Source organism: Microtus pennsylvanicus, chromosome 1, assembly GCF_037038515.1.
Source record: "Microtus pennsylvanicus isolate mMicPen1 chromosome 1, mMicPen1.hap1, whole genome shotgun sequence".
In the NCBI taxonomy this organism is placed as follows: Eukaryota; Metazoa; Chordata; class Mammalia; order Rodentia; family Cricetidae; genus Microtus; species Microtus pennsylvanicus.
The window spans coordinates 171,838,659-171,857,080 of record NC_134579.1 but is presented as its reverse complement, the minus strand read 5'-3'; positions in this window follow the sequence as shown (position 1 = coordinate 171,857,080).

Sequence of the window (18,422 nt, the reverse complement as noted above, 5' to 3'; positions counted from 1 at the left end):
ATGCTGCTGTGCCAGAGCGAAAAGAGACCCAAACGCAAAAGAATCACGATTATCTTTGAAGCTCCAATCACAGTCGGACCAGGAAATAAATAAAATAATAGTAGGACACATGTGTGGTCTCTGTACCTAGAGCTGCTGGTGCTGCATCGACGCAGGAACAGTTTCAGAACTCACCTTGACAGGAAAATGTCTTAATCTGCTCAGATCCCACTGCACGGCACCGCCATGAACACACAGAAGGCCCGCATTCCCACCCTGAGAAAGGAGCACTCACTAAACTGGGTACCTTGGGAGCATCAGAGACTAACTCTGTCCTAAACGCCCTTCAGAAAAGGGTAGGGAGAGTTATAACAGCATCAACACTGGTGCAGCTGCGTGCCTAGCTGCTTAGCAGGGAGGAAATGTTTGAGAAGCCTCCACTGAACACTAGGCTGTGTAGAGAATCAGCTGACCACAATAATTTCCCCTCGTGGTAATGAGGGTTTGTTTTCTCAACTTTCTCGTGTCCAGTAATTTGAGGATGATCTTTAAAAAAAAAAAAATAGTCCTTCGTTTTCCAATACCAGTGCGCATGGTCTCTGCAGCCACAGCTTTGGCCATCCTCTTTTCTGTCGGAGTTAACAGGACACTCCTGCCCCGGCGTGACACAGGCAGGACAGCAGGAGAGGCTGGTCAACTCTGGAAGGCAAGTCAGAGGTCTACATGTCAGTCACTTCTCTCCTAAGCAGGAAGGAAGCCAATAGAAAAGGCCTGTTCCAGTCTTCCTGGTGTCTCAGCTCTCAGCTAACCCTCAGAGCAAGCTCTCTGAATCCTACATTCCAGGGCATCGCCACTGGATTGGTATTAATCTCACACTACTACAAGGGCACCCTAGAGTTAATACGGACCTGTAGCAGACTATTAAATTATGCCTCCACGGGAACACTGGCATTTCAACTGAAATGACCCGGTATTTATTTTCTTCATTATATATTTGCAAATTTTGGCCAGTATTACTTAGCACATACAAAATGATACTATGGTTTTGTAGTGCCATGTAAAATGGTCAAACTAAGATAATTAACATATCTATCACCTCAAACTCCTACTATTTTATTTGTGTGATGAGAACATTAAAATTTTCCTCCTAGTGTTATTCTGACATTCAGTCTTGAATTATGAGGTGTATTCAGCATGCTGTACTTGATCTGAAAAACAAACAAACAAGCGAACAGACTTTTTCTTCTAAGCAAGATTTAAAATGCTCCATGTGGAATCATCATACTTTAGATTCCATTTGACTTAAGCCAAACTTTTTACCTTTAGTTGAGCTCAACAAGTTCAGGATACCAAAGGTGTCATGATTTTTAGTTGCTGCACTTTCTAAATGAGTTGATTCAAAGCTTTCAAAGGTCTGGTGGACCTTGGGGGTAGCAGGCTTCATTTCCCTGGAAAAGAAATCACAGCAGAAGCGATTAAGCCACGTAGAGAAATAAAGAACATATGAGTTAATAGCACACTTCCACTCTGGCCTGGAAGGCCCCCTGTTTAGAAAAAAGGTGTCCTGTTGTCATCAGAATGGCAGCAGATGACTAGAAACATCCACAGCTCATTACGGTTACTGCACCAGGGCTCTCTTTGATGAACTGCTTTTCCATTATGAACACCTTGCGTTCCTCCCAGAGGCTTGGTGACACTGTATAGCTACATCGTCAGATAGATTCTGCTGGAAACAGAACAGAAGTTTAGCAATGGCAACATTTCCAGTGAGTCATAAAGTTGGAACAAATGTTTTGGAACCCAAGGAATTTCAACTATAATTATACAAAGAACTCAAGGTAGCAAAAGAGAGCATGAGTTGCTCAGACCTGAAGATGGCGATCTTCAAAGCCCAAGTTCATTCCCCACCCTCCTGAAACCACCACACATAAAGGCACCCTTAATTCAAGCACTAATAATTCTCACTAAGTGCAGTATAATACAAGAGCCGTCTAAGATAGATGTTTTGACCCACAGCAAATGTTGTTGACTCAAAGGATTACAGGTTCTTCATAATCATGCATGACCTTAGATTTAGGGAATGTATGTTGATGGACGGTGAAGAACAGTCTCTTGCCAGGCAGTGTGCTACTTCATAAAGCCAATGTAACGTTCTGCGAACATGGTTGAGGCTGTGTCACAGGATACAAGGATCATCTTAGCAGAGAAGCTCTGGGAGTAAGAGACACTGCAGACTCCTCAAGGGAGGATGGTGACCAAGTACAGTCTAAATTCTAGCCCGAATGGCAAACTATTGCTTTGTCTTATTAGTTATTTGCTAAATCAGATTGCCTTTGTAAGCCCAGTGCCAGGTTTTGGATCATAGTGTCTTGCTGCTGGAATCTTTTGTACTCCTTTGCACAGTTAGCGGCTAATTTTCATTATGGAGAAGGGTCTGTAGTCTAAGCAAAATAGAAAGCTACAGAAACATCCCTCCTGAAAATGACAAAATACAGCAAAACCTTAGCAACACAAGGTATCAAGGTAGAAATAGAGAACATTTCAAAATAAATTTAAAGCAAATCTTACCAGAAAGTATCAAGACATACAGCAGCGTATTTTTTTTAAAAAAAAGTACCCAGATTCATATTATTCAGGTATTTTTTTAAGAAAATACTCACATCTCCTTGCATCTGTTCATGCATTTTTTACTAGTAAGCCACTCTGTAATAGCTACTACAAACGTGAAATGTAGCCAAAATAGGACCATTTGATAACGTTCTGATTAATGATGCCTTACTGTACATCTTACAGCGCCTTTATATTTTCAATTTATAGTGCGCTATTAAAATGTTTTATTTTGCCTTCATAAATGTATGTGTCATCATGAGCAGGCCCGACTTCCTCAGCAGTCAACAGAAGGTATCAGAGCCCCTGAAGCTAGAGTTACATGTGCATGTGAGACACCACGTGGGTGCTGGGAAGCAAACCTAGGCCCTCTGGAAGAGTATCAAGTGCTCTTAACCACCGTGTCACCTCTCCAGACACAATTTTCAATTTTTTTAAGATTGTATACCATTAAATTTTATTGTCCCTTCCTTGAATCTAAGAACTATTTCATAATAATTAGTAATGGATTGGGGACTTGAGGAGGTGGACAGCAGTACACGTGTCCCACCAGATTAGTGCTCCCATCTCACGTCTATGAAGAGGCTTGGTTGAAGAGGCAGGCCCTTCCAGTCTCACAAAGTAAGTAAGCGTGGTCTTTCCAGGCCAGTTCTATCACTAATCTGTGAGCCTTGTCAGCCTGCCAGCTCACCAGAACTGTGGTGAAAGGATTTACTCTGCAAAAGCAGCCTTAGAGAGGTGACTCGGGTCGACAAGTAGTGTCATTTTGAAGAAGAAGTTGACTTTGTTCTTTTATAAATGAACACACCTCAACTTTGCACTCCCTTCCCGTTCATGACATCAGACAAAACTACCCGTCCCTTTGGTAAATCAGCACTGAGGTAGATAAAGCAGGGGAGGGAAACTCATAATGGCTGCTTGTCAGGTAAGAGAACCTTGATCCTGATCCTAATTTTAATATAGATCTTTAAGTGTGGAAGTTATTGGTCATGCCTGCGGACAGTGTGTCCACTAAATAGAATTCATAGTGTAAACAGGTGAGCCCAAACTGAGACACTATAGAAAAACAAACAGCTTGCGGAAGAGGAACACAAAGGCACAAAGGATGCCAAGCTGGAAGATCGCATGTCTCTCTAGGATGTGAGCACAGCACAATGAGGAACACAGCCGAGCATAATCCGAGGTATAAATGAGTCTGGCAGGATCAGGAAAGCCAGGAAAGGATCACATGCAAGGCAAGATAGAAGGCTCACAAATGAACCTAGTACTAGACTACTCTGGGACCTGAATGAGTCAGACCATCACACCCCAGGGGGTACCTTGCCTAATACCAGGGCAGGCCTACCTCCTTGGTTCTGTATCCAAATGAGACTAAGGTTTTACAGAAGAAAATAAATGCTAAAATGATTATTCCAAAAGTTTCCCTTCAAGGAGAAAATTTTTCACATAATGGGTGCTGAAAAAAATGTTGTTTTCTTCCCTTCCTTCTTTCCTCTCCCCTTCCCTCACTTTATTTCTTCTAGTGTTTCATTGCAACTGATAGGGTCTTCTGTCCTTGCCTCATCTTCTCCTCCAGGACTGAGGCAAATGTGCCTTTTCAGAGCCAACTCGGAGGGTATGCTGAAGTGGTCACACACCGAAAGGCCATGCTATATCCTCCACCCATCTTAATCTCAGAAACTTCCAACTATAGTCCCTGGCCTGGCAAGGGACTCAAGCTGTGATGCAGGCAAAGATTTTAACATGGAGATGCTGTCCTAGAGGACTTCAGCCATGCTCACAGAATCAAAGGGGTCCTTGAGACTTAAAAATCCAGGCAGAGGAGGACGGTAGGAGAGGTAGAACTCATAGAAGAGAGATGTAAAGTTATAGGCTTTGAAGAAAGGGGCCACGAATCAAGGACTATGCTCAGCAACTAAAAGCTGAAAAAGGAAAAGACAAGGAGATTAATTTCCTTTGGAGCTTCCACAGGGAAGTCCAGCCCAGGCAACAATTTGATCTCAGTCCAGTGGGATTTGTGTTAGACTTACAAACCTAAAGAAATGTAAGAAAAATAAGTTTGTCTCATTCTCGGGAACTAATTGTAGTGGTAAGTCATAGCAGCCACACAAAACTAACCCACAGTCTAAGGGAAAATGAAATGCTCGCTAAATGTGGTCATGGTCAAGCAGTCTGTACTCTGCATTCATGAACAAGAGATGAGGCCACAGAGAGGGATCACAAAGGCATTTCCACACATAGCAAACAGCAGTTCTGAAGAATAAGAGGATCCCTAGGTTGGCCTGGCCTACTAAATGCACACAACACAGTGACCTTCCCAGAGACATGGTCCTGAAACAAAAAGAAAAACTTTATTTCTTCTGAACCTCCTCATTCAGTCTCAAAGTTTATAAACATTGTCATAGTGGAAACTACCACAGAATTTTGTGTTAAAGTACTGTTTATATAACCTGTGTGTGTGTGTGTGTGTGTGTGTGTGTGTGTGCGCGCGCGCGCGCGCTCATGTCCCCACACGAGTGTGTGCTCATGTCCCCAAGTCCCCAAATGGGACCACATGTATGTGCATACATTGCCAGAAATTGAACTCAGGTATAATTTTTGCTCATTGAGACAGGAACTTTCACTTGAACCCAGAGTCCACCAGTTTTGCTAGGCTGTCTATCCATCTTGCTCTCCTACAACCCAAGTGTCTTAATCAGGGTTTCTGTTGCTGTGAAGAAACCCAATGAATTCATGGCAACTTTTATAAAGGGAAACCTTTAATGGGATTGCTTACAGTTTCAGAGGTTCAGTTCATTATCATCACAGTGGGACATGGCAGCACACAGGTAGACATGGTGCTGGAGATGGAGCTGAGAGTTCTACGTCTTGTCGACAAGAGGAAGTAAACTGAAATACTGGGTGTGGCTTGAGCATATATGAGACTTCAAAGCCCACCTCTACAGGGACACACTTCCTCCAACAAGGCTACACCCACTCCAACAAAACGACACCTCCTAATAGTGCCACTCACTTTGGGAGCTATTTTCTTTCAAATCATCATAGAGATTACAGATATATTACAATGGCCATTCAATGTTTGTGTGGGTTCTGGGGATCTGATCCCAAGTCTTCATAGTTGTGCACTTGTGTAGCAAGTGCACTACCCATCTCTCCAGCCAATTATTTTTAGATATATTTAAAATTATTGTTTTTGATGCTGAAAAGACAAAAAAAAAATTCTTTCTTCTTACAAGCCTGTGAAATCCAGACTAGATTTAGAAAAACAGATGTACCCTAAGACTAGGAGCCTCCACTTTGTTCCATTTGCCCCAGGTTCCACTCTAATAGGCTCAAAAAAATATCTGTCCTGTAGGAAAGCACAATGTTCTTTTCCCTAAGGCTAATGGAATTCAAAACCACTTATCGATCATCTAATATGTTCCTTGTTTCTGAAGGACCTATCAGTTACCAGGAAAGGAACCAAGGAAAGTTAACTGTTGAGTATATGAACAGAAAGCATCCCTCCAGAACTCCAACTCAAGACCACTTGTCAAGAAACGCTTTACAATTGATTCTTCTTGTTGTATATATCTACCTAGTTCTTAAAAGGATTTCAAGTGGCAATTTTCTTGTTAAAATTTGTTTTTAATCTTGTTCTTCTGGATGCATTTCAACTTCTTGGAACTAATCAACTTGGAATACTCAGATGTATTGAGCATACACAAAAATATAAAATACCATTAAAATTAAATACACAGGTAATAGTTATTGATATATGTATTTGTGTTTGAAAGTCTGCTGAAAGAAGCTAATAATGACAGTTCATTATGGGGTTAATCCAAGACTTTCTTCTGCTGATGATAACGGGTCAAATTTGCACAGCTCCCTTTTAAATGCTAATTCCAAAGCTGCTGTGTAGCCAAATGATGAACAGAAGCAAAAGAAAACACACGTTCAGGGCATTACTATTTCAAAACCGTATCAACCAACCTGATAACTGCTTGATAACAGAACACAGCCTGCAAGTCAGGGTGAGTGGCATGCCCCTGTAATCCCAGCATTGTGAAAGCTAAGATGGCAGAGTCTCAAGTTCAAGGCCAGCATAAGTTATGCATCTTGGAACAAAAATCACAGGAAAACAGTATAGTTTGCCTAAAGTTTCAATCCATATAATGCAAGAAATTTCACTAGTGAATAATTATGTGCCCTGCAAGCCAAGGATGTTGACCCACTTGCATAGGAACGCTCAAGTATTATGTGGTTGTACACATGGACATATGATCTTGTGTGTGTTTGTCTGTGTGTATGTCCCCACGTGTGTGCATGTGTGTGTATGTGTGTGATTGTCACACACATAACAATGGCTCCTTGGTGACTCTTACACTACATTTTTCTTGACTTGAACAAGATTTTCATCTTGGAATTATATCAGGTTTCTCCGAAAGCACAGTGACATTTAAAAACAAACCAGATGTTTATTTTCTGTGATTCATGTTTGATCCTCCATCATTAAAGTATAAATGGTTAAACTATTAAGGACGCAAACTTACAATTTTAAATTCTGAGAGCATGGAATTGATAGCCCCCTGTCGGATCCTAGGATGGCCTTGGGAACTCTACCTGAAGATCTAAATAGTAGCAGATGCAAAAGTACTTGAAGTGAGGTTTCACAATTATATTGGAAGAACTGAAAACCCATTCAGAGATATTACCTGTGCCTATATCTGCACAATTTAACCACATAAACCATTATTCTGGGTAGAGTTTATTAAAGGCCAAATTATTGCTTATATTGTGGTTATCCTCAAAAATTACTTTAACTTTTCCAATTTTCAAACACTTTTAAAATAGTAAAATATACGATAATAATTCTTTGTTTACATTATTTACTCTTTTTGGTTCATAACTATATTGGTCTAGCCCTTGCAATGTGTTCCCAAAATTTTCCCAGGAGCTGTGGGAGCTTGTTAGCTCTGTTGACACACAAGCTTCCAAATGTCCAAAGAGATATTACAACAGGAGGGGTGGGTACTCACATCCATGTACACATACACACACACACACACAGAGAGAGAGAGAGAGAGAGCGAGAGAGAGAGAGAGAGAGAGAGAGAGAGAGAGAGAGAGAACCCACTAACCCATCTTTTCTTGTTTTATATTCCCTTCTAGTAGCACAGTCATCCAAAGAAGACTCATCAAAGCAGCTCATTCCACATCAGTAGTCAGAATCCTCTCATGATAGCATGGGGCTGGAGCCTCAGAATACCAATCCAGGAAATAGAGAGCAGGCTACACTCAGAAGCTGATAGATGTCCAATAAACAGTGATCGATTGAATGAGTCAATCACTATTTCATTATGATAAGAGAGTTTTCCTGGTGTGTTAAACTTAGCTTCCTATTTCATTCTCTTCTATAATGGGCTCTCAACCAAGAGATTCTAAGATCTTTTATGTAAAATGGCTTTGGTGGCCAATTCACCAGACAGACATGCTTCCCAGCATTAGAAGTAGTGCAAGATTTTGCTGGGCACCTCAATGCCCACTATAATTTAAATAAATTGCAATTGCAAGTTCTAAGCACTAAAGGCTAACTTCAAAGTCAATTCTTCAAGAACTTCTTGTGTTAGCTACGAAATGACACTGTCCTCCATGCTTTACAATAGATAATAAGTCAGCAATTGTCGACACCTACTTACGTAAGAGCTGTTGGCCCTACATAGTGTAGGTCCTTAAATTCTCTCTATCAAGCTGCTTAGTTTTATACCTAATTAAGCATGCATTGAAATTGCAAGTTTCAAAAACAATGACCAAAACAATAAAGTAATTGCCATTATCATCACATTAAATCATTGCTTTGAATATTCATTGTTTTATAATTTTACAAGGGAAAGTCTTAGTTCACTAATGGCATAGAAATTAGAGCTCATTTTTGTTGTTAATTATACTTGAATTCTACCTCTTTTGCATGTTAATGCCTCTCATCCTGGGACAGTGCCAGACAGAATGTGGTAGATATGTAAGAAGGGACAGTTCCTAAGACCAGGGATTCAATAGAATGACAGGGATCTATAGATACACTATACCCCAATGTTGATTGGGAAAAACCATCATTTATATTCAAATAGACACATTTAAGAAATAACTACTATTAAAAACTAACTAAAGAATGACTGAAGTTAATTGTTTGAATAAAGTTCTGAGTATGCAAATAAAATAAACAGACCAAGCACGATCCATTCATTTCTACTCTTTAATGGCAAAGCTAGCAGCGAATTAAAAATGTTATTCTATGAATCAATCTAATTGCTGCATCTCAAATGACTGATTGGATAAGATAGACAAGGCACATCCTTTAGGAATATATTTTGATGGAAGAATAATTTTGAACAGTCACCAAATAAAGAAGCAACAACTGTGATTACATGAAAAGCTCTTGACTTCTGCCTACATGAGCCACTGGAGCTACATCTACCTGTCAAGGCAGGCTGGCAGGCAAGGTTGGCATTTATTCACTGAACTGTTTCAGTATCTCACAGACCATTCTCTCAGAGAAGCAAGAGGTGTTGGGATCAGTATCTACCCCTGAGGGGATTGAGGAGAGAGCTGAGAGGCAGAAAGCTTAGTGACACATACCATTGTCACTGACAAAGCTGTGGCTCGGAATGTGGAGCCCCACCATCCATGACACCCAGTTCTGTTTGTGTGTATTTTATGGTCATAATTGCACTCAAAAAGAACTGTTTTCATGGAAATTCCTTGAGGGAAAGTTAGTTAACACGGATGAAGACAAAATTCATGACCTTAAAGTATTAGGCAGGAGCCCCGAGAAACTGGCTTTACAACACAAAGCACTGAATGGATCTTCTCAAGCTCTTTAATGTAACAACATGTGTACAACATGATAGCATTTATTTAGAAAGATAGAGAACATGCCAAATATGGAAAACTGTTATCTTATAACTATTCATTTATTTATTTAAATTAAATAAAAAATAAAAATGCCCTTGTTCCTCACCTCCCACTGTTCTTCCGCAAAGAGGCTATCAAGTAGGGAAGGCATATATAAAGGTAAGAATATAGAAGAGGGTTCTTGGTTTACAAAACATTCAGAAATACAAGCTTCAAGATGCTCAGACATGTGTGAATTCTTTTTTCTTACTCTTTGATGGTCAACATGTGTATTCTTGATACTGACTATATAGAATATTAGAGAACCGATGTCTCAATTATATTTTTTGGAGACCCCAATATGCTTGATCTTGGAAAAAGCTGGGATATTTTGATGTTTATTTTCAAATCACCCAAGGTAATCCTGATATACAGCCTGGATTGAAAGCTAGATCCTGAGATGTGAGTACTGGCATTACTGCTGCGCCATTTTATTATACCTTGGGGATATGATGTCTTTGATATTTCTTCTGTATTATAAGCAAATATATCACCTATATCCCCTTTTTCTTGGTTGATGCGTAATTTTACATTATAGTAGATGATAAGATTTCAAATAAAAAAGGGACCTACTTATTAAATGGTACCAACAATCTCTAAAGTTCATTACTTGTAGAAAAACAGTACCTGATGCACAATGCATTCAGAGATCAGCAGCTAAGGATGGTATTTGATATACCTTTGTAGTATGTGGTCTATTGTGGGGAGGATGAGGAAGGCCATTTCCTTAAAGCCTCACTTCAACAAAGAGGCCAAACTTTGGTAATGACAAAGCTGACAGTGTTTACAAGTCAAGCTCAATGGCTACTCCTGCAGATTCTGGCACACAGCACACACCTTGACACATCCCACTCTAAACACATTGGGACCTCCAAAACTAACAGCAGATGCTCCAGAGATGCAGATCAGGAGGAGGATGCTTGTCTCACACATGCAAGGTCCTGGGATCAAACTTCGGCACTGGAAACAAATGTAACTGAGTCTACTGCTGCAGATCAGTAATCACAGAGGGTCCCAAGACTGGAGGATGGAAAGCTCAAGGCCTTCCTGGGATACAGGGTGTTGTACCTGGTAGTGGCATAATACCTTTGATGTCTAAGAATACATGACTTCACCTCTTGACATAAATTCTTTCACATCAGAATTTCAAGGTGTGCTTTCAGCTGGTTCACCTTGCTCATCCTGATCAATTCTTTGGAGAAACAAAAGCATGGGAAGCGCGGGCCAGCAAAGAGAATCCACTTTGGAACAGAGCAAACAAGAGAAAAAGTGCAGGGTTGCTAATCCATATTCCCATGCAATGCTTTGGATTCAATATTCCTTTTGAAAAAAATGTAGCTTCTCTAGTAAGTTGGTCACACTCCAAGAGGAATTAAGCTTGAAAGATAACGGAACTTCAAAAGCCAAATTGAAAAGACCAGACCTGAGGCTGTGAAGGATGCTCAAAAGAGAAGGGCTTTAACTCAGCTTTCAAAGCATGTGCTCCTTCCTCTTTGAAAGTTTCCGACACTTTCAGGGTTGCTGAAGATTTTCCCACCCTTGACATCTTTCATCCAAAACCCATGAAATAACAAAAATCTCTCTCCAGTTAGAAGAGGGAGAAAGCGTGAAAGCGAGTTAAAGTAAGTTGCTTTGGTGCTGCTTCTTCTAGGGTTAGCAGGTTACCCCCATGAGGGGTTGCTTGAGCTGTGTCACAAGGAAAATTAACAAGATGCACATCCTACTGTGAGTGGAATGAGGCCATGCTGTGCTTGGATGTGACTTGTATCCCAGGGGAACCTACACCAGAAGTTTGATCTTAGGTGATGGACGATGGTGTTGACCCTTTAAGTGGTGGGGCTTCAACAAATGACATTAGACCAAAGGAGATGCTACCCTCTGAAGGTGTTAAGGCAGTTCTCGTGGGACTCAAAGATAGTTACTGCAAAATCAAGCAACTATGAGGAGATCCTTTCTTTCAACCCCTCTGACAGTGCGATCTCTTTCTGCTGCCCACAGTCCCGCCATTGTGGGCTCTCCTATCTTAATGACTTCACTAGATTCAAACTAACACAGATGTCATGCCCTTGACCTTCCAGAACTGTGAGTTAAATAAATCTTTCTTCTTTATGAAGTGCTCTTTTTTGGGTATTTCAATATTCTGAGAGGAAAGAGGTGACTATGGGCTCCATCAAACAGCCTCAGAAGGGAAGCAGAAACTGTTTCCAACAGCATACTTACATGATCGACTTCTCAACTGCAGTAAGAAATAATTATAATCATAATGGAAAACTGGGAAGTAAGAATGCAAGGTCTGAATGCAAGTATCAACAATTACATCCACACCTTTTGCAGGCTACTCTTTACCCATAATCCTTTTTTCTGGCTGTATCTGAGTAAACTCTGTTAATTTTTCTATGTTCAGTGAATAATCAGTGCGTTTACCATCGAAACTAGACCCAGTTATGACCACAAGGATCATAAAGTTCACAGTGCACAATTTCTCTTGTCCAAGGCAGTCTTTGAGCTGAGCACATGAAAGACAGCAGTAAACAAAGTGCCTGCCCCAAAGGCCTTGAGAGTAGGCCATCTGCTAGACACAAGAAATGTGACAGTACACAGCACAAAATTCCTTCTCAGGAAGACCTGTGTGCTAGGCTCAATATGGGCAAATTGATGATTTCCAAACCAAGGAATCTAGTCATCAAGAAGCAGCCTTCCTGAGCTGTAGCCTCACAATTACTTCCAGAACCCCACTGATACCCTAATAAATACCACCACTCAGGGTCTGAGCTATTTTCAGCATCCACCTCTACCACTGAATACGATCATGTTGCGAGCATCATTTACAATTTACATTTGCATCTCTTACAATAAACACACTGGCCTTAAAACAACAAAATCCACAGTCATTACCAACAGCAAAGAAGGATGTAGCATTGAACCTATGACAAAATTTCTATCCAAAAACTGTGAATGTGGTTTTGGGAACTGTTTACTTGCTGATCTTCTACTTAAATGTCTACATCAATATTCAAGGGTGATATTGGCCTGTGCCTTTCTTGGGCTGTCTTTGTGCAGATTCTCTGTCATTTCTATGCTTGCCTGGAGGGAGGCAACAGGTGTCCCCTACAGGGTCTAGAACAGGTGCTTTCTCTCCAATTCCCTCTGCCTTGCTAAAAACCATTAGATTACATTCCTAAAGCCTGCCACCAAGGTATATTTCCCTGGCGTTTGGAAGGCAGGCACGGATGGATCAGATAGATCCTGAGTTCAAGATCAGACTTGGTGAGACTGAGAACTACCTGTCTCAAACAAACAAATAAAAACAAAAACAAAAAAATAAGATAAAGAAGAGGAAATCCAGATTTCTTGATATGCTACTGAATCTGGAAGCAGAAAGCAGTGCTGGAAGTTGGGTCCGCCCCCTCCCAGTGATTCACTTCCTCCAGCTGGGCCCCACTTCCTAACATCCCACAAGCACCGAAATAGCACCATCAACTGGAGACCAAGTATTCAAACATGTGAGCCTGTAGGGACTGCTTCTCATTCCAACCGTAACAAGCTGTCCCCAGCCAGCAGACACGACCTGGAATAAGGTAGTGCCTCCCTGGGGCCTTGTATCTAAAGCTCCTTCTCCTTATATAAGAGCCTAATTAACCCACTTAAAATGAAAGGCAACTTGTATTTCTCCAGAAATATTCAGTACATCTTTTTACTCCATACTTAAACAGACATCAAGAGGAAGGGAAAGCATTGGTTTTCGTTTTTTGTTTGTTTGAGTAGCACAGCGGCAAGTGAATAACACCACTTGTCTTGTGAGTAAATTGACCAAGTTTGCGACATCTGCTGACGCTGTGGTATAAATGTTCATCATAGTTTCAAGCTACCACCCCGTAGCCCCATCCTGCAGAGCTACAGGGAAAAGTACAATGGAGTACATCTATATCGTAGTTCTATCACACCACACAGCAGTTAGGGAAGCCTTGAAATGTTGGTAACAGTAGCATGGGCTAAAACTATGAGTTAGTATGTTAAGTATTATATTTAATATGCTGTGTTTAATTATAAGTATGTTATTTAAATGTTAATTTATATGTCTAACAACTGGCTCTTAAAATTAGTATTTATCAGCTGTGTTTTCAGAGCTTGTGTGAACCAGTTACAAGTCTCTACGGATTGCCACCCATTGTCTTCCAAGCATTATGACCAGAATGGGGCGGGGGGGAGCAAACTACTATCTTTGTAAGCAATAAGCCAAAGGAACTTATCCTGGAACATTTCAGCTACTGTTTTCAGTCAACTGTGATTAGAATTTAGTTAGTCAGGGTTATTGTTTCTTCTTACAACAAAACATGATTTTTGCATTCTAATAAGCAGTACCACCACCAAGTTAGGCCAGAGGTCATTCAGTGCAATAGGAAAATGCATGAGCTTGTGAGTGTGTGTGTGAGAGAGAGAGACAGAGAGATAGAGCTCATGCACACGTGTGTGTCCAAATGCATTCATACATGTATGTGCAAGCCATAAATGGTATTACTTGAGTGGTATCCACCTTTTGGGGGGCACTTGTTGACTTCTACCCAGGAATACCACCATATCACCTTGTTGATGTTGTCTGTTTTTAAAGCGAAGTTTTTCTTACAACCTGAACTGGCTGGTCACTAAGCCCCAGTGATCCTGCTGCATCCACCTCCCCAGGAACACTGCATGTCCCTGCCACCACACTCAACTACTTATGTGGACACTGGAGATTAAACTCGGGTCTCACTCTTGTGCACAATCACTTTATTGACTGAGCCATCTCCCCAGCCCCATTTTAAAATGTTTTCAATTTTAAAATTTGAAATTAATAATATATTTTCCCAAAAATGTGGACAACACATGAATAAATGCATTTTATAATTCAAGTACTGTGGATACTTACTAGATAATACTTAATATTTTACACAGTCTTTCAATGACTTTATGATCATTGTCTGCAATCCTGAGTGGTCAGCCCTACAAGAAGATGCTAAAACTCATTCCTGTCATTTACTTAGAGCAACTGTGGGCTTTTGTTTGTTTTTAAGAGTATCGATAGTGCTGTGTGCAGTGTGATGTTCCCTGGGGAGATGTGGACAAAAACCGATTTGCCACAGGTAAGGCACCAATGACACACAAGAAATGACTACACCCAAATTTAGGTTGGTGAACCAATCAGTTCATTGGAGTTACATGCAGGGCATGAGTGCTTCTCTGAAAGGCCCATCCGGCATAGGTGATAACTCTCAAGAGCTGCATTCACGGATCTCCCTGAATCCACAGATCTCATGGCTCTCTTTGCTCAGGCTCCACTGAAGATGGCCTCCTGTCCCCTAGCACTGTTCACCTTGGAGAGGGACCTCCTGGCTCCTGTAACCTTCTGAGCTTCCTAAGTCTTGTAAGCTAATGGCATCCCTCCTCCCTCCAGGAAAGAGCATTTCAATTCAGAAGAAATAGCTACACAAGATAATGAAAAATCATTTCCTCTATTGCTGCGTTGTAAAATTAATCTCATATGTCTTTTCATACAGTGTTGTGGTTTGGGAAAGAATGGAATCTATTACTTTTAATTACAACATCAATTCAGGATGTTACACTTCAATCCGTGTTCGCTTTGGACTGTACAAGAATATATAAGAATGGTGAGCCTCTCGTCTGGAAATCTGATCTGGTATTGACTCTGCCTCTTCCATCCTCATAGTTCTGCTTCTGTGGTCCTGTCCACCAGTTATTTCCCTCTGCTTTCTTGTGGACTCTTCCATTTTCTCCCCTTCTTTTCTGTCCCCTAGTGTTGAAATAGGAGCAGCGGGGTTGCATCCCCGGCACCTGGCCGCCCACATGGCTAGCTTATGCCCCGAAATAATTACATGGACACTGTATTCTTTTAAACACTGCCTGGCCCATTAGTTCCAGTTTCTTATTGGCTAGCTCTTACATATCGATCTAACCCATTTCTAGAGAGCTCCCAATGAGGAGCAGAAGGAGGGAGAACAAGAGCAAAGAAGTCGGGACCACGAGGGGTGCACCCACCCACTGAGACAGTGGACCTGATCTATTGGGAGCTCTCTAATAATCTGTGTAGCTCCACGAGCTGGCTTATCAGGAAAGATCTTAACCTGTGTCTGTCTGGAGTGGGAGAATCATGGCGACTCCTTGACTCAGCTTCTTTCTCCCAGCATTCTGTTCTGTTTACTCCGCCTACCTAATTTTATGTCCTATTAAAGGGCCAAGGCAGTCTCTTTATTTAACCAATGAAATTAACACAAAACAGAAGATTCTCCCCCATCACCCTAGCAAGGGAGTTGAGGAGATACCAGAAAGGAACTTGGACATGTGTCTTTGGTCGCAGTGCCCAACACATCACAGGAACCTAGGGGTTAAGTAGAGACTAAAGACGTAGGGAAGGCACACTGGGCAAGGGCCAGAGATTCCTTATTCTGCATGCAGGTAGAAAAGAGAGTATGATGCATGTGTGTGGCTTATATGAACATATGTGAGGGACAGAATGTGCCCAGATATGTGCAGAGGCTAGAGGAAGAAGTCAACTGTTCTGTTCTATCACTCTTTGCCTTACTTTCTTGAGATAGTGTGTCTCCCTGGAATAGTTGACAAAAAGTCCCAGAAACCCTGATATCTCTGCCCTCTGAATCACTGGAGGGACAGTCACATGGCCACGGCTAGTTTTTCACCTACCTGATCATCACATCAGATAAAGAAAACACCTTTGAAAAAATCCAACATTTTTTTGTGATAAGAGTTACTTGATAAATAAAGGGTGTCCACTCTCCCCATATCTATTCAATAAAGTACTTGGGATTTTAGCTACAGCAATAAGACAAATGAAGCAGATCAAAGGGATACTAATTGGAAAGGAAGAAGTCAAAGTATCATATTTGTAACTGATTTTATAGTATGTGTAAGTGACCCTAAAAATTTCACCAGGAAACTCCTACAGCTGGTAAACACCTTCAACAAAGTGGCTAGGTATAAGATTAACTCAAAAAAATCAGTAGCCCCACCATATACAAATGACAAGTGAACTGAAAAAGACATCATGGAAACAATGCCTTTCCAAATAGCCTCAAATAATATAAAATAGCTTGGGGTAACTCTAACCAAGCAGGTAAAAAATCTTGTATGATAAAAAATTGAAGAAGATATCAGAAGATAAAAATATCCCCCTTGCTTATGGATTAAAACCATCAACATAATAAAAAAAATGACAATCCTACCAAAGGAAGCTACATATTCAATGCAATCCCCATCAAAATCACAACATAATTCTCTATAGACCTTGAAAGGACAATTCTCAGCTTCATATGTAAAAAGCAAACAAAGAACTCGGGATAGCTAAAACAACCCTGAACAACAGAAGAACTGTTGGTAGAATCACCATCCCTGATTTCAAGTTGTACTGCTGACCTATAGGAATAAAAATTGTATGGTTTTGGCACAAAAACAGACACATTGACTAGTGGAATAGATTATAAATCGAGATACACTAAACATGATAGAAGAGACAGTGTGGAAGAGCCTTGAAAGACTGGCACAGGAGACAACTTTCTGCACAGAATATAGGTAGCACATGCATTTAGATCAACAATTAATAAATGAAGCCTCATGAAACTAAAAACCTTCTGAAAGGCAAAGAAAACCATCAATAAGACAAAGGAGCAGCCTACAAAATGGGAAAAGACTTTTTTTTTTTTACCAACTCTACTTCTGATAGAAAAATAAAATAAAAAAATATATAAAGAACTCAAAAAACTAAATATTAAAAAACAAATAATCCAGTTAGCAACAGGGTACAGATCTAAACAAAGAATTATCAATAGAGGAATGTCAAGTGGTTGAAAAACACTTAAAGAAATCTTCAACATTCTTAACCAATGGAAAAATGAAATCAAAACTACTTTGAGATTTCATCTTATACTTGTCAAAATGGCTAAGGTCAATAACAAAAGCAACAGTTCTCTATGGTGAGAAGATAGAGCAAGGGGAACACTCCTCCATTGCTGGTGGAAGTGTAAACTAGAACAGCCACTATGAAAATCAATATGGTAGATCCTCAGAAAATTGGGAATTGATCTACCTCAAGACCCAGCTATTTCACTCTTGGGCACATACCCAAAGGTTGCTTTATCTTACCGCAAGGACACTTGCTAAACTATGTTCATTGCAGTTTTAGTCACAATAACCAGGAGCTGGAAACAACCAAGATGTTCCTCAACCTAAGAATGGTTAAAAATTTGGTACATATGCACAATGAAGTATTACCTGGCTGGTTTTTTTAATAACATTATGAAATTTGCAGGCAAATGGGTGGAACTATGAAAAAAATCATCCTGAGTGAGGTAACCTAGACCCACAAAGACAATTATGATATGTATTCACTTATAAGTGGATATTAGGTTAGGTAAAGAGGGCAGGTTCTAAGGGGATGCATGGATCTCCCGGGGAAGGGGAGATCTAATAGATTTTTTGGGTTGACTGAGAGTGGGTGAGGATAGAAACAGGAGGGATCAGGTGAAGGGGTAGATGGGAGGGAAAGAGGACAGCTGTGCAGAGGGAGAGAGACAGCTGAAATTGGGGGTGGGCATTGGGGGTTATATGGAAGCCTAGTGCAAGGGAAGCTTCCTAGAATCTCTGAGTGTGACCTTAATGAGGACTCATAGTAACAGGGGATATGGCATCAGAGGTGACCATCTCTTATAGCTAGGCAAGACTCCCAGTGACAGGAGCCAGTGTTGCATTTGGTTGAGTTGTTGGCTAAAATGGGTCTCATGAAGATCCCCAAACATCCAGACCAATGCTAAAACAGAGAGTCACTTTCTGAAACTGACAGCAGGGCCCCATTGCTGAGAACAATAGTCACATAGTTCATTGATCATAGAAAGTTCAAGC